Below are 17357 nucleotides of genomic sequence, written 5' to 3' on the forward strand. Positions count from 1 at the left end.
CGACATGCCCAAAACCACACATATACATCTGTAATAGTACATATGGAGTCAAAGTCAGCAACTCCGAAGAAGTGGAGTGCGAAACCCAACGCTGATCCTGGGGGTCCTACTGAGAAGGCACGCCACTCTGTCTATCCGTAACCTGTGGGCATAAACACAACGCATAAAAATACGTCAGTATGAAATATGTACTGAATATGTAGGGCGACAAGTGTAACATGAAAAATGTAATTAACAAAAGAAGAGATATAGAGACAATTTGAATTCTGAAACTAGCCTCGGTAAGAAACTAAAATTCAACATGGATATAAATGTATGCTCGTGAAATCGTCGTTCACTATTTCTACTTATAATATATCCCATTATATAATAATAAATCCCTTTGTGGGGCTATAATATCCATAACATACCCGGCCATAATAAAGGCTCGGTAGAATCATACCCGGCCACGTGAAGCTCGGTAATCCCAACTGATCAGTGGTTACACAATATGTGTCATACCCGGCCGTCTATAGTGCGGCTCGGTAATGAAAGTAAATACATACATATACTAAATCATGAATCATATAGGTGCAATACGAAACCAACCTTAAAAGACGTATTCTAAGAAGAGTCAAAGTGGCCTACCATCATTATTCCTCGACTATCATGGTTGTTGCTAATATATTTTTTTTTACTACGAGCCAACAAGTACTAAGAACATGAGAGTTATGTATTATGAATACCATTGAAGTAAGTGTTACTTATTCATGATTTATATGAACGTCGAAAGGAGAACGAGTAAAAAGGATCTAGTTCTTTTTAAGCAAGGAACAAGGAAATTCGAGAATTCATAGATATCCTCTAGAGTAAGCAATCTATGAGAAAGGATCAGGTCTAAGCATCTTTATAAGTTGAAGGTGAAATAACTCGAATCCGACGAGACAATTCGATAAACGTTTATTCGAATTCTAGTCATGCTGAAAACTATAGCGAAAGTCCTACATACCTTGTCGATGGAGTTATATACTGTTTCCGAGACCTCGAAAGCCTTAAGAATGATTTCCCACATAATACGAACCATTCAAAATCAAATTCAAGCTCATAGCTTATATAATTCTTCATTTAGACGTTTACGCGAACAACTTGTGGCCATGAATTTGTAGACTCTTTTGTAGATTAATTTCCCCCCAACACACCACCAAATTTTACTTTACTATATCTCCTCATCGACAAGATTCCATCCCTGTCTTCACAGATCCAAACAACACAATAAAACCATATAGAACAGCCCCAACAATCAAGCCATATTAAGAGAGGTTTCTTTAACAAATCAAGAACATTTCTATAGAGGTTTCAACTATTTCTTAGGAATTCTTATGGTAGAAGTTTACAAAGATAAAAGAGGAACTTAAATCATACCTTATGTGACCAGAATTACTCAAAATTCGAAATTACTTCAAGGCGGAGTCTTGCTATGAAAAGTGAAACACCGAAGAATTCACGATTCCGAAGTTACCATGGTGTTCTCCATCTTGAGGATGACTAAATTGTTGTTATCATTGGCTAGATGGATGGGAGGAGTTTGAGTGGAAATCCCTAGGTGTTAGGTTCTATTTTGGAGAGGATAAAACGCAGGGGTTTCAGTTTTAAAGAATGACTTAAATAAAATTTTTTTTAACTAAACCCGACTAAGCACACTGTTCCCGTAACGGTTTGTTGCGTTAGAAACTAGACTCATAGACCTTCGATTCGGTAGGTAGAACACACCATAACTCCTAGTATATTGAGAGAAAAGGTCATCAACATTTTATCCAAATTCCAGTGAAATTTAAACCCGTAACTTGCGCGCGATCTTTGTCGAATTTTTAATCACAACTCAAATGACTTCCAATCTTAACGTATAACTATCGCATCATTTAAATATCTCATAGAAATTATCTTCCTATCGAATTAGCCCATTTACAGCATGATAACGCCGAATACACAAGGTGTAACATTCTCCCCTCCTTAAGAACATTCGTCCTCGAATGTTAACGGTTAACCTAACTTCTGAATTTTTTTAAAAAAAAAATTTCGCCAGAGTTTCCCCTATAAATAGGACTATCCAAAACCTGTCATCAGCCCAAACATACATATCTAAGGCCACACAGGGCTACACATCATCATAATAACATCAACTTGGCCTCACACGACCATTTACTTATACAATAATGATAATAAGAAGGTTAGCCGTAACTTAATTACCTCAGTTGTCACTGGTTGATATATGTGCAACACCTGCCATATTTTTCTCAAGCATATTACCTGAAGACTCAAATAAATGAGGGTATCTGGACTTCATGTCCTCCTCGGCCTCCCATGTCATTTCCTCTACATTATTGCTCCTCCAAAGTACTTTTACTGAGACTACCTCTTTAGTCCGTAGCTTACGAATTTGACGGTCAAGAATGGCAACAGGTATTTCTTCATATGACAAGTTCTCGGAAATTTCAATATCCTCAATAGGGCTGATGCAAGAAGGATCACCTAAGAATTTGCGAAGAATGGAAATGTGAAATACCGGATGGATTGTTTCTAATTCTGGTGGCAGGTCAAGTTTGTAGGCTACTCGCCAAATTCTCTGAACAATCTGATATGGACCGACATATCTAGGGCTGAGTTTTCCCTTCTTGCCAAATCTCATTACACCCTTCATAGGCGATTCTTTCAAGAATACCCAGTCTCCCACAGCAAATTCCAAGTCTCGACGTCGGTTATCTGAATATGATTTCTGTCGACTTTGAGTTGTACGCAACCTTTCCTGGATCAACTTTACCTTTTCTACAGCTTGCTGTACCAATTCGGGTCCTAGCAACTTTGTCTCGCCAACATCAAACCAGCCAATAGGAGATCTGTATTTCCTCCCATATAGTGCCTCATAAGGTGCCATCTAAATACCGGCATGATAACTGTTATTGTAGGCAAACTCAATAAGCGGTAAATGATCTTCCCAACTTCCCTTGAAGTCTAAGACATAAGCTCGCAACATATCTTCGAGTGTTTGAATAGTGCGTTCGGCTTGTCCGTCGGTCTGCAGATGAAATGTTGTACTAAGGTTAACAAGGGTACCCAAACCTTCTTGAAAGGACCTCCAGAAATTAGCTGTAAATTGGGCACCTCTGTTAGATATAATAGAAAACGGAACTCCATATAGCCGAACTATTTCCTTGATATACAGGCTCGCATAGTCTTCAGCTGAATATGTGGTCCTAACTGGGAGAAAGTGAGCTTATTTCGTCAGCCTATCCACAATGACCCAAATAGAATTGAACTTACGGCAAGAATTGGGCAATCCTGTAATGAAATCCATATTAATCGATTCCCATTTCCAAGCTGGAATCTCAATATTTTGAAGTAGCCCTCCAGGTTTCTGGTGTTCAGCTTTAACCTGCTGGCAGTTGGGACACTGAGCCACAAATGTGGCTATATCTTTTTTCATGTCATTCCACCAGTATAGCTGACAAAGATCATGATACATTTTGGTTGAACCAGGATGAACTGGGTACCGAGACTGGTGCATCTCTGTCATAATTTGCTTACGAAGCTCCCCAACATTAGGTACACACCATCAGCCTTTATATTTTAGAATTCCATTATCAGAATGCTCGAACAACTGCTTCTTCTGAAAAGGGATGCTCTCTTTAATGTTGACTAGCTCCGGATCCTCAAATTGATGCATTTCTACCTCAGCTACCAGTGATGACCCCGCAATATTTTGGACTACTACACCCTGGTCACCTGTATCATGTAGCCGCACACTCAGGTTAGCCAATCGATATATCTCCTTAGTCATTTCTAATTTCCCAACTTCTACATGCTTCAAGCTGCCCATGGATTTGCGACTCAACGCATCAGCTACCACATTCGCTTTGCCCGGATGGTACAAAATATCCACATCATAGTCCTTCAGCAATTCAAGCCATCTCCTTTGTCTCAAGTTCAAGTCTTTCTGCTTAAATATATATTGTAAACTTTTGTGATCTGTATAGATATCCATATGAACACCATAAAGATAATGACGCCATATTTTCAAGGCAAATATAACGGCTGCTAACTCAATATCGTGAGTCGGATAATTGTATTCGTGCTTCCGCAACTACCTCTAAGCATATGCAATAACTTTTCCATGCTGCATTAGAACACATCCCAATCCCACCCTGGATGCATCATAATATAACCTTCAGATCCCTCAGGAAGTGCTAGAACAGGTGCCGATGTTAAGCGTTTCTTCAACTCATGAAAGCTCTTTTCACATGCATCAGACCATTGGAACTTAATGGCTTTGTGTGTCAATTTTGTCATGGGAGCAGCAATAGAAGAGAAGTTCTCAACAAATCTCCGATAATAACCAGCTAATCCCAAGAAACTACGAACTTCCGTAGGATTTGTGGGTCTAGGCCAATTTTGTATTGCTTCAATTTTCTGACCATCTACCTTAATACCTTCATCGGAAACGATATGCCCAAGGAAAGCCACTGAATTCAACCAAAATTCACATTTGGAGAATTTAGCATATAATTTCTGATTTTTCAAAGTCTGCAACACCACACACAAATGATCCTCATGTTCTGCTTCTGATCGAGAATATACCAGAATATCATCAATGAAAACAATTACAAATATATCTAGAAATGGCTTGAAAACCCGATTCATTAAATCCATGAAAGCTAATGGCGCATTAGTAAGACCAAAAGACATCACAAGGAATTCATAATGGCCATATCTAGTCCGGAAAGCCGTTTTCGGAATATCCCTCTCCTTAACTCGCAATTGGTGATAGCCAGATCGAAGGTCAATCTTTGAGAAATATTTGGCACCTTGCAACTGATCAAACAAATCATCAATTCTGGGTAAGGGGTACTTGTTCTTGATAGTCACTTTGTTGAGCTGACGATAGTCAATACACATTCTTAACGAACCATCCTTCTTACGAACAAACAACACTGGTGCACCCTCAGGGAGATGTGTTGGGCCTGATAAAGCCCTTATTCAGAAGATCCTTCAACTGGGCTTTCAATTCTTTTAACTCAGCAGGAGCCATTCTGTATGGAGGAATAGATATTGGTTGAGTATCTGGAAGCATATCAATAGCAAAGTCGATTTCTCTTTCTGGAGGAAGATCAGGAAGTTCATAAGGAAATACATCGGGAAATTCATTCACGACGGGAACTGATTGAAGAGTTGGAGATTTCACCTCCATATCATGCACTCGTACCAAATGATAGATGTACCCTTTCAAAATCATCCTTCGAGCTTTAAGGTAAGAAATAAACTTTCCCTTAGGCGCTGCAGCATCACCTTTCCATTCAATAATAGGCTCACCTGGAAAATTAAAACAAACAATCTTTGTCCAGCAATCTACATTGGCATAACAAGAAGCCAACCAATCCATACCCATAATGATGTCAAAATCAACCATTTCTAGCTCATGCAAATCAGCTAACGTATGGCGGTCATGAATCTTCACGTCACAACTTCGATATACCTGTCTAACTACAACAGACTCACCCATTGGCGTAGATACCCCAAATGACTTATGCAACAATTCAGGCTCTCTATCCCATTTACTAGTAACAAAGGGGGAGATATACGACAATATAGAACCAGGATCTATCAAGGCATACATATCGATAGAAAAGACGGATAGTATACCTGTAACCACGTCCGGAGATGACTCTAAATCCTGATGACTCGGTAAAGCATATATGTGATTCTGTTGACCTCCTGAACCAGAAGCGCCAAATCTTCCCCTACCCCTGCCAGCTAATGTCTTCATACTCTGCCTAGGAGGACGTACCGAAGAAGAAGAAGAAGCCCCTGCAGATTCCGTCGGCTGAGCCATACCCCCTCCACCTGTCATCGGACAATGTCTCATAATATGACCTGGTTGTCCACATGCATAACATGCATCAGAACCCTGGGTCCAAAATGATTTTGGCCACATCGATCACATATAGGAAACTGAGGCCTCATCTGACTGAACTTGCCTCTAAACTGTGGACCTGGGGTACGTGAACTCTGACCTGGACCAGAATAAGTGGTTCGATCATGTCACTGTCCCTAAAACTGTGGCGGTGCACTGGCTACCGAATAAGATTGATGCCTGGGAAACTGTGGCCTAAATCCACCTCGAAACTCTCCTGTGTTACCTGCGAACCGTGCCCTCTTCTGCTGACCTCTATCATGCTCTCGATTGGTTCATTGTTGCCTCTTGCGATCCTCTAGACCCTGTGCATATGCTTGAATACGGGCAATATCCATTCCTTGGTTTAGAGAAGCTGTAGTGTACTCATTTATCAAATATGCCCCCAAACCACTAACAAACTGGTGTACCCGATCACTCATATCAGCAACAATCGTAGGAGCATAGCTAGCCAAAGAGTTGAACTGCATGCTATATTCCCGAACGCTCATATTACCCTGTTCTAAGTGTAAGAACCTATCTCGTCGGGCTCTTCGAAGCTCGATTAGCAAATATTTCTGTAAAAATGCCTCAGAGAACTCCTTCCATGTCACTGGTGGCACATTAGGCCCCCAAGTCTGCTTCCAAGTCTCATACCATGTCACAGCAACATCACGTAGTCTATAAGAAGTAAACTCCGCTGACTCAATATCCGTGGCATGTATAATTTGTAAGGTCCATTGCATAAGATCCAGAAAATCCTGTGTGTCAGCATTAGGATCAACCCCTATAAATACTGGAGGATCCAAGTTGATAAAGTCCCGAACTCTCGCACTCACGGACTTATCAGCAATACCGAGGGTCTGGTGTTGGGCCTAGGAGGCCACTATTCGAGTCAGCAATTGTACAGCACTCCGCATGTCTAGGTCCTGATCAGGAACAACTGGGAGAGGGACTGGAGGTATGTTAGCTCCTCTACGCCCTTCCGAGGGTGGTGGGGGTGCTGCCCCGGAAGCTTGAGAATCAGCCTCATTCTGTGGCTCATGTTGATCTACATTAGCAGGTGGCACCTGACTTGCCCTCTCCTGCCTCCTCATCCAACCTTTGAATAAATTTCATAGCCACTTGTCGTCTCGTAGTATTAGGCATCACTGAGAAGGTAAACAAAAAGAGAATTAGGAATGAACACTTATGATTAGGCTCTATTGCACGATCTAGATCAAGAAGAAATTAATAATCCTAAATGCCCAATAGCCTCATGTTTATAAGTGTGGTGCACAGCACACCATAAACAAGACTCTACTAGACACGGCTTGCAGACTCCCTAGGATTGACCTGCTCTGATACCAAGTTTGTCACACCCCAACCTTGGGAGGTGTGGCTGGCACCCGATGCCCGAAAGCCTGAGCGACCCAACCATGAGATATGTTCTGAAATATAATAACCTACAGGCAGAAGAGCCCAACACGACACACACACACACACATATATATATATAACCTAGGGCAACAAGGCTGCAACCACAGTATAACAGCTATCCAGGAGGCCGATAGGGCCATACGAAAAATATATATATACAATGACCGCTAGTCTGCAAGCCTCTAAGAGTGTAAGACAATCTCAACAGGGCGGGACAAAGCCCCCGACATGCCCAAAACCACACATATACATCTGTAATAGTACCTATGGACTCAAAGTCAGCAACTCCGAAGAAGTGGAGTGCGAAACCCAACGCTGATCCTGGGGGTCCTACTGAGGAGGCACGCCACTCTGTCTATTCGAACCTGTGGGCATGAACACAGCGCATAAAAATGCGTCAGTACGAAATATGTACTGAATATGTAGGGCGACAAGTGTAACATGAAAAATGTAATTAACAAGAGAAGAGACATAGAGATAATTTAAATTCTGAAACTAGCCTCGGTAGGAAACTAAAATTCAACATGGATATAAATGTATGCTCGTGACACCGTCGTTCACTATTGCTACTTATAATATATCACATTATATAATAATAAATCCCTTTGTGGGGCTATAATATCCATAACATACCCGACCATAATAAAGGCTCGGTAAAATCATACCCGGCCACGTGAAGCTCGGTAATCCCAACTGATCAGTGGTTACACAATATGTGTCATACCCGGCCATCTATAGTGTGGCTCGGTAATGAAAGTAAATACATACATATACTAAATCATGAATCATATAGGTGCAATGCAAAACCAACCTTAAAAGATGTATTCTAAGAAGAGTCAAAGTGGCCTACCATCATTATTCCTCGACTATCATGGTTGTTTCTAAAATATTTAATTTTTTTTACTACAAGCCAACAAGTACTAAGAACATGAGAGTTATGTATTATGAATACCTTTGAAGTAAGTGTTACTTATTCATGATTTATATGAACGTCGAAATGAGAACGAGTAAAAATGCTCTAGTTCTTTTTAAGCAAGAAACAAGGAAATCCGAGAATTCATAGATATCCTCTAGAGTAAGCAATCTATGAGAAAGGATCAGGTCTAAGCATCTTTATAAGTTGAAGGTGAAATAACTCGAATCCGACGAGACAATTCGATAAACGTTTATTCGAATTCTAGTCATGGCGAAAAGTATAGCGAAAGCCCTACATACCTTGTCGATGGAGTTATATACTGTTTCCGAGACCTCGAAAGCCTTAGGAATGATTTCCTACATAATACGAACCATTCAAAATCAAATTCAAGCTCATAGCTTATATAATTCTTCATTTAGACATTTACGCGAATAACTTGTAGCCATGAATTTGTAGACTCTTTTGTAGATTAATTTCCCCTAACACACCACCAAATTTTACTTTACTACATCTCCTCATCGACAAGAATCCATCCATGTCTTCACAGATCCAAACAACACAATAAAACCATATAGAACAGCCCCAACAATCAAGCCATATTATGAGAGGTTTCTTAAAAAAATCAAGAACATTTCTATAGAGGTTTCAACTATTTCTTAGGAATTCTTATGGTAGAAGTTTACAAAGATCAAAGAGGAACTTAAATCATACCTTATGTGACCAGAATTACTCAAAATTCGAAATTACTTCAAGGCGGAGTCTTGCTATGAAAAGTGAAACATTGAAGAATTCACGATTCCGAAGTTACCATGGTGTTTTCCATCTTGAGGATGACTAAATTGTTGTTATCATTGGCTAGATGGATGGGAGGAGTTTGAGAGGAAATCCCTAGGTGTTAGGTTCTGTTTTGGAGAGGATAAAACGCAGGGGTTTCAGTTTTAAAGAATGACTTAAATAATTTTTTTTTAACTAAACCCGACTAAGCACACTGTTCCCGTAATAGTGTGCACCCATGTACGAAAAGGTTAATATCTCTCTACTCCGAAGTTGTATTAACGAATGGTTTGTTGCGTTGGAAACTAGACTCATAGACATTCGATTCGGCAGGTAGAACAGACCATAACTCCTAGTATATTGAGAGAAAAGCTCATCAACATTTTATCCAAATTCCAGTGAAATTTAAACCCGTAACTTGCGGCGATCTTTGTCGAATTTTTAATCACAACTCAAATGACTTCCAATCTTAACGTATAACTATCGCATCATTTAAATATCTCATAAAAATTATCTTCCTATCGAATTAGCCTATTTACAGCATGATAACGCCGAATACACAAGGTGTAACAATTTTTTCATTAGGGTGCTCAAAAAAATCTGCCACATCCAAGTGGGTGATGTCAAATTCATTGTTTCGTTCAGCCACAAGTAGAAGAGAAATCAACTGAGAGTACTTTGTGGAGCCTTTCTCTCGGTACTGCTGTTGTAAGACCATATTGGAGGCATGAAACGTTGTAAACCTTTTTTCAAGCATATCATAGTCACTGATATTATCTCCACAGAGTTTCAAGGGTAAGGCTGCCTACTAGGGGTGTTCATTCAAATTAGAGATGTTCATAAAAATCCGAAAACCAAAGCAAACCGACCAAAAAAACCGATACTTTTTGGTTTGGTTTGGTTTTGGTTTTGAAATTTAAAAACCGATCAAATTTGGTTTGGTTTTGGTTTTAATTAAAAAAACCGAACCAAACCGAATATAGGAGTAGCTATTTTAAATTTATTATTACACCTATATATATGTATACTTTTATACAAAGTTTTAAAATTTTTATAGTAAATATTAATCGTTTGCACTTTTAGTACAGTTCTTCACTTTTACATTCTAGTTTAATTGGTAGTTTTCTTTTGTTAAGTGTAGGAATCTATTTCATGTTAAAAATAATATATTTTTAATTGAGTCCTTAAATTATTCATCAATATTTGATTCAATTATTATCAATATATCTTGGTAAATAATAGATTTCTCAAAGGGCAATTGATTTGATAATGTTACGTTGAAAATGTGGTCGCCGAAATGTGTGTTTGGTAGTGTATGTCTTATATTTAAGAAAAACCGATAAATAACCGAAAAATCGAAAAACTGACATAAACCGAATCGAGAAAAACCGACTTAATTGGTTTGGTTCTAATATTTCAAAAACCGACTTACTTGGTTTGGTTTCTTTTTAGGAAAAAACCGATCCAAACCGAACCATGAACACCCCTAATTCTAAATATAGCAGAATTATATTCAGAAACAGACTTAAAGTCTTGAAGTCTAAGAGGAGCCCAATCATATCGTGCTTGTGGAAGAGTGACCAATTTTAAGTTGTCATATCTTTTCTTTAAACTATTCCACAAAACAAGTGAATCTTTCACTGTGAGATATTTAATTTTCAACCCTTCATCAAGGTGATGGCGCAAGAAAATCAAGGCCTTAGCACAGTCTTGGGTAGATGCTTTATCTTTATCTTTAATGGCGTCTCCAAGACCCATTGCATCTAAATGAATTTCAGCATCCAATACTCATGTCATATAGTTCTTGCCCAAAATTTCAAGAGCAACGAACTTTCTTTTCATAATATCAGACATAATTTAAAAAATACAAATTTGAGAAAAATTATACCTTAATTTTCTCAAAGATCTTCTTGAGATGGTAGAGTCTCGTGCTGATAACGTGTTATAAAATATAACCCAAAATAACAATATAGAACAAGCAAAAACAAACTAAGAGATATAGAGAGAAAGAGTGGAAGAGAGATTCTTATTTCTTCTTCAACTGCGTGTGTTTTCCTATCTATTACAAGGTCTTTATATAGGCATAAAAAGCGAAAAAAATATGTCATGGAATATGTCATTGAACATACAAAATATGTCATTGAATATATCATTAAACATTTGAAATGAAGATCATGGAAGAAGAGTAGACATCCACCATAGTGTGATATTTATCATAATACTATATTAGATTTTATTATAGCTTAATTGGCATACCACATCATTAAAAATGCTAAGTGGCTTTCCATGTCAGCCCCACGTCAAGAGGGGTTGCTCTGATGGTAAGCAACCCCCCACTTCCAACGGAGAGGTTGTGAGTTCGAGTCTTCCCAAGAGCAAGGTGGGAAGTTCTTGGAGGGAAAGATGTCGGGGATCTATTTGGAAACGGTCTCTCTACCCTAGGGTAGGGGTAAAGTCTGCGTACACACTACCCTCTCCAGACCCCACTTGTGGGATTATACTGGGTTGTTGTTGTTGTTGTTGCATCTTAAGTTAGTATTCCTCCGGTTCATAATAAGTGACATTTTGACTTTTTTATTTTGGTCTAAAATAAGTGTCTTTTTTAGTTAGTTTTCAAAAATTTGCCCTTATTTACCTATCTCAATGTGTCAAAGTAATAATTAAAGCTAAGCTGACAAAATGTGGAGAACGAACCGAAATATGAATTCGGGTTCGGGTTCTGCCTTTCATCAAATCATCCTCAGGTAAGTGCTTGAACTCGAATCCCCCTTAAATCAGCATTTAGGTAATCTCTTGAAACGCTTGACTTAAATCAGGGCGACTATAGTTTCTGCATACAACCTGCTTGATGGATTGCCTAAACGAGAAATAGAATCTCGCTTTTCCTTATGTGAGAAGATGCAGAATACAAGACAAAATCCATTATTTCGGTTCTTGCAGAAGAAATTATTGTGGATATTTTCTTAAGATTACCAGTTAAAATTATGCGGCTATTAAAGTGCGTATGTAACCGCTGGCGCACTTCTGGTTTCGACCCCCCGGTTCATCTCTGTGCACCTTAAGAGATTTAGTTCAGACCCTGGTAGCCACTATATCCTTGTTCAAACTAGGGCAACTAATGGTTTGATCCCTATGCGAAATCTAAGCTGATTCATAAAGATTACTGAACCGTGTAGGTCTGATTATTCTGTTGTAGGTTCAATCAATAGCTTAGTCTGTCTAAGCACAAGTGTTCGTAAATTGGTTTGCCTATGGAACCCGTCGATAGATCAATTCAAGCTGCTCCCCTTGCACAATATTAAGCTGCAAAAGACGCGCAAATGTTATGTGAGTGTGGGTTTTGGGTATGAACAGAATTCTGATGATTATAAGGTCATGAGGATTCTAAACTACTATAAAGGAAGTCAATCAACTATTGTTGAGGTTTATTCGACCAAATTGAATCTTGGGAGAGAAGTTAAGGCTGATGTTCTGTGACTACCTGCATCTGTGATGCAATTGTTGAAGGGTTTATTTAGTGGGTTATTAGAAACAGGAATGAACCCGTAAAACTGTTCTTGCCTCGTTTGATTTGAGGAGCGAGGTGTTCAGTTAGGGCTGTTCACGGTTCAAATCGAAAACCGAACCAAACCGATTAAATAAACCGATATTTTTCTTGATTTGGATTGGTTTTGGTTTTAAATTTTAAAAACCGATAATATTTGGTTTGGTTTTGGTTCTATTATAAAAAATCGAACCGAACCGATTAATTATATAAAAATATGAATAATATTGATAGATGATATAATATCTTTTCGTAAATAATTTTAAATACTTTATGCATTTTAATTATTATTTTGAATTTTGATTTTTCCTACTTATATCTTAAAAGATTGCCTAAGCCCAAAAGAACAGGAATCGGCCATTTTTCTTTTCCTTAAGAGAATCTAATTCTCTAACCTACACACATAATTTTTCCTAATAAAAGAGTTAGAAAAAAAAAAATCTACGACAAGAGTAAAGAAAACAAACTCAAATTGCAAGACTATAGTAGCTAAAGCTTGAGAAAGTAAACTTTTAGTTTGTTTTTTGTTCATTTTTTTCGTATAAACAGGTAAATAAACTTTCAGTTCCGAAATAAATATATAAAAAAGCATAAATTTAGCAAATTATTTTCAGATTGTTGTCTGGTATTGTTTTACTATTATCGACTTATTATTAGCTTACTAAGAACCGAAAAACCGAACCAAACCAACAACAACCAAACCGATGGTTTGTATGTAATTTGGTTTGGTTTTGGTTTTAAAATTTTAAACACCAATTAAATTGGTTTGGTTTTGGTTTTAATCAAAAATCGGCCAAACCGAACCGTGAACACCCCTAGTGTTCAGCATTATTCCTGTACTAGAAGAGTTGGTTACTGAATCTCACAGTTCCATGCCCATGAACTATCATGGGTCACTTGCATTGCTTGCATACTCTTCACACTATGAATTTAAGAAGTGTCTTGAGGTTTGGGTAATTGAAAGTGGTAGCGGAGGCGGATCCAGAATTTGAGGCTTATGGGTTCCTACCGTAATTTTAAATTAATATGCAATAATATCTAGGTTCACAGTTAGATATTTACAAATATTTAGTGAATTTCTTAATATAAATACAGTGTCTACGCAAAAGTTACTGGGTTCCCGGGAACTCGAAGTGTCTTGAGGTTTGGGTAATTGAAGGTAGTAGCTGTGGAGAGGGTCTATGGGGAAAAAAGCTCACATTTGCCATGGGTTTCGATTTTACTAGGCATTGGGGTCTGAACAATGGAGATATAGTAGTTGGAAATGCTCCAAATCAGCCGTTCTTGTTCAACCTGAGAACAAAATAAAGGAGGCTAATGGGAATATGTTTTATTCATTCAGTTTCCTACTATACTGAGAGCCTTGTATCGATTAAAGGCTTCAAGCCAGTCCCCTATCAATGAAAGGAGAAAAGGAAGGCTTCAATTCTATAGGAGAAAAGGCAAGATAGAGCTAACAGGCACATTAGCTAAATGTAGTAATTCCAACATACTATATTGTGCTTTTTCTTTTATGTGTTTCATAAATATTCCTAGGATAGTTCCCTATCTAAATCATTGATAACTTAGGGATTCAAATGTTTAATGACTGGCCTCAATATAGTCTAAGATATGTTCTTGAAGTCGCTATCTGGAGTAAGAATTTATCAGTTATGTGCATTTGTCACAGTTACTTGATGATATACAACGACATGGTGGGATCTCTAAATAATATAAATGCCTTTGAATACAACATTTTCTCCAATATTATGTGAAGAAAAAACCTATTTGTTATTAAACAGGAAAGGACCAAATATACCCTTGAGGGTATTTTCCCCCTAGACATGATACTTTTTATGTGTTGGGGCGACGCATATAGTTGGTGACGAGCTCATATGCGTATATTATGGTTATTCATGATCTGGGTAGACCTTAGGCTATTATGTGCCTTGTTTTGCTATTATGCCTTTGTATTACCGTGTTTTCTCTACTTGTACGACTACATGGGCTATTATTCATGATAGAAATCATGTTTGGACTATGTGTTTATCCGCTGAGACATGTTAAGGCTATTTTGCTATGTTGAGATGTTTGCCTTAATTGTAGTCATACTTTTCAGTCACGATATACAACATGGTGGGATCTCTAAATAATATAAATGCCTTTGAATGCAACTTTTTCTCCAATATTATGTGATGAAAAAAATATTTTTTATTAAACGGGAAAGGACCAAATATACCCTTGTACTGTTAGAAATAGTTTAAAGTAACCCTCCATTTCACTGTTCTATCTTATAAACTTCCTGTTGTTATACTATGACACTAATTTGCTCTTGATTTGGATGGAAGGCCATGTGACAGCTCAAGATTAAAAAGACTAACCCCAATTTTAAATTTTCCGGTTCAATTAAAATTCACACTTAATTATACCCATTACCCGACCCAAATCACCCCCTCCCACCCCACACAACTTAAATAAAACCTCTGAACAAAAAAATATAGGCCATAGTTTTGCAGCTATAATTGACCATGTTCTTCTGATGTTCACATGATTTGACAGGAAACAATAAGAGAGCCTTCTAAATAATACTACTCTTAAGAGCACAGATAAAAAGGTATTATTACTGGAAACTTTTGTTGGAAAAACTATATTCGTATTTCGTAGATTGGTTCTAACTTCTAACAGTCAATCTACTCAGAATCTCATGTAAATGAATAGGTACTGAAGAACAATGGATAAGGGTACTTATCTTGATCCATAGCAGAAAACTTGATTGAAGATCTTCTCAGGTTTTGATACTTGAACGATCTTTCTAAGTCTAGAAAGGCTTTGGGTTCTTCTCTGAGATGGAGAAGAGAAAGAATGTGTGTTTTGACTTAAAGCTTGTTTGGAAGGTTGTTTTCATAATGTATTATATTGTATTGTACTGCATTATATCAATGAGTATATAATTAAAAAATTTAGATAAATATTATTAAATAATATAATTAAGTTATGAATAAAAAACTAAAAAAAGTATAAGTTCTTAAAATTGATTAATGTTTATCAATGGTCAGTCAGATCAACGAAGGAACTATTATAGTCATTCACAAAAGGATGTAGTCTAACTTTGATTTGTATTGAGCTTGTCACCTATCTCTCAACCATACTTTAAAGAATAGATGAGATCTCCAAATTTAAATTTCCGACCCTTGTCCAAAATTAATTTTTTTATAGCATCTTTTCCTCTTACTATTAATTTTTTCTCAACTTTTTCTTCAAGTATTAAAGTTCCAAAAAAGTTTTTTTTTTTTCCTTTCAAAATATGCAGATTCACTTTTGTATTTTTGCTTAAGTAATATTGCAACAATTTTAAGATGTTAGCACTAATAATAATATTTTAAAAAGATTTCAATATACTATATATTACAAAGCAAAAGGCATATAGTTTGAGAATCTAAATATCTTTGAACATCAAAGGAGTGCTCGACTGATATAATTACTAACTTAAGTAACAGTTAGTTTTTATTTATTCTTTGTGGATTTTGTCGTTCTTATTAATTCTTTATATATCTCAAATAAGGAAGAATTTATTGCACAAAATTTTATTGATTTAAAATTCTAAATACATATCAGGGAAAACTCTGCCATTCTACTCGAGAATGCACAAATAATATAAATAATTAATTTGCAACCAAACTGTGCGAATAACAAGTAAATAGTCTTTTTTTATTTAATTAAAAATATAAAAAATAAAACAAGGAAGACGCAAGTCCTAAAATTTTGCAAAAGAACAAACAACAAAAATAATCGTGAGTGATGCAAGTAGCCAACCGTGAAGGTTTAGAAAAGAAAAAAGAAACAATCTTGAAGTGGATAATCAATTTGCAAAAGAATTTAATAAACTAAATTGTAAAAGTTGATTTAAAGTCCTAATATTATGAAAAATTAATATAAAAGGAATTATAGTTATTATGGATAGTCAAATAAGGGGAAAAATTTATGTATAAAGTCCTAAATACTATATTTTTCCACGTAACTCAAATACAAAAATAATTAAATAATTATTCCTAAATAATAGTAAAATAATTAAAGTACTATTCCTAAATGTTAGGAAGTAATTAAATTACGATTTGTCTAATGTGAAATCTATTTCTAAAGGACAAAAAAGGCGAACGACATTTCACTAAGGGCCGTCGTGCTTTTAATATAGTATAGATATAGATTGTTTGATAAATATAACGTTTGGATAAATTCTTGATGTCACACACCAACAATATGGAGAATAAACTAGCAACATTACTAAGAAAAATAGGATATAGAGTAGAATTATTACTATATAAAAAGTAGAGTAATGGATAAAATATGATTATTTAATAATAAGGAAGGATAATATGAGGGAAACAAACAAGGTAACGACGCCAGCACACCAAATCCGCCGTTTCATAAAGTAATATAATTACTTATATTTTTAATGGCCAGGTAATTAAATCAACTCTACTACAGATAAAATAGCAAATACTTTTGAAATATTTTAATTTCTAAATCTTGTACTGATTTATATTAACATAATCAGATACTTCTCAAATATTTTAATTTTTGAATCTTGTACTAATTTTTAATTACTGAAAATAGAGCAAAAACTTTCTATAATATAGTATTAATTAAAGTTAAATTGGTAATTAAAATACGAACTTGAAACAATAAGAATGAAATAGTAAAAAAAAATGTACTTATGAGTTGAAATTAATTATTTTCTTTATTTTTACATTTATTTTAATAAATAACAACTCCTTATATTTTCTTATTTTTAAATTTATTTG

General features: G+C 36.3%; 1 long non-coding RNA gene and 1 pseudogene across 1 annotated transcript; both read left to right on the forward strand.

Annotated features, from left to right (window-relative positions):
- The first annotated feature begins 11684 nt into the window (after nt 1-11684).
- On the forward strand, nt 11685-15483 carry LOC142179544 (uncharacterized). Its single transcript, XR_012708022.1, has 3 exons — nt 11685-11776; nt 15115-15169; nt 15254-15483. It is a non-coding gene; the product is annotated as an uncharacterized LOC142179544 (long non-coding RNA).
- LOC142179611 (F-box/kelch-repeat protein At3g23880-like) lies at nt 11881-13564 on the forward strand (annotated as a pseudogene).
- Nucleotides 15484-17357: the final 1874 nt, after the last annotated feature.

The sequence above is a fragment of the Nicotiana tabacum genome, chromosome 3, assembly GCF_000715075.1.
Source record: "Nicotiana tabacum cultivar K326 chromosome 3, ASM71507v2, whole genome shotgun sequence".
Taxonomy (NCBI): Eukaryota; Viridiplantae; Streptophyta; class Magnoliopsida; order Solanales; family Solanaceae; genus Nicotiana; species Nicotiana tabacum.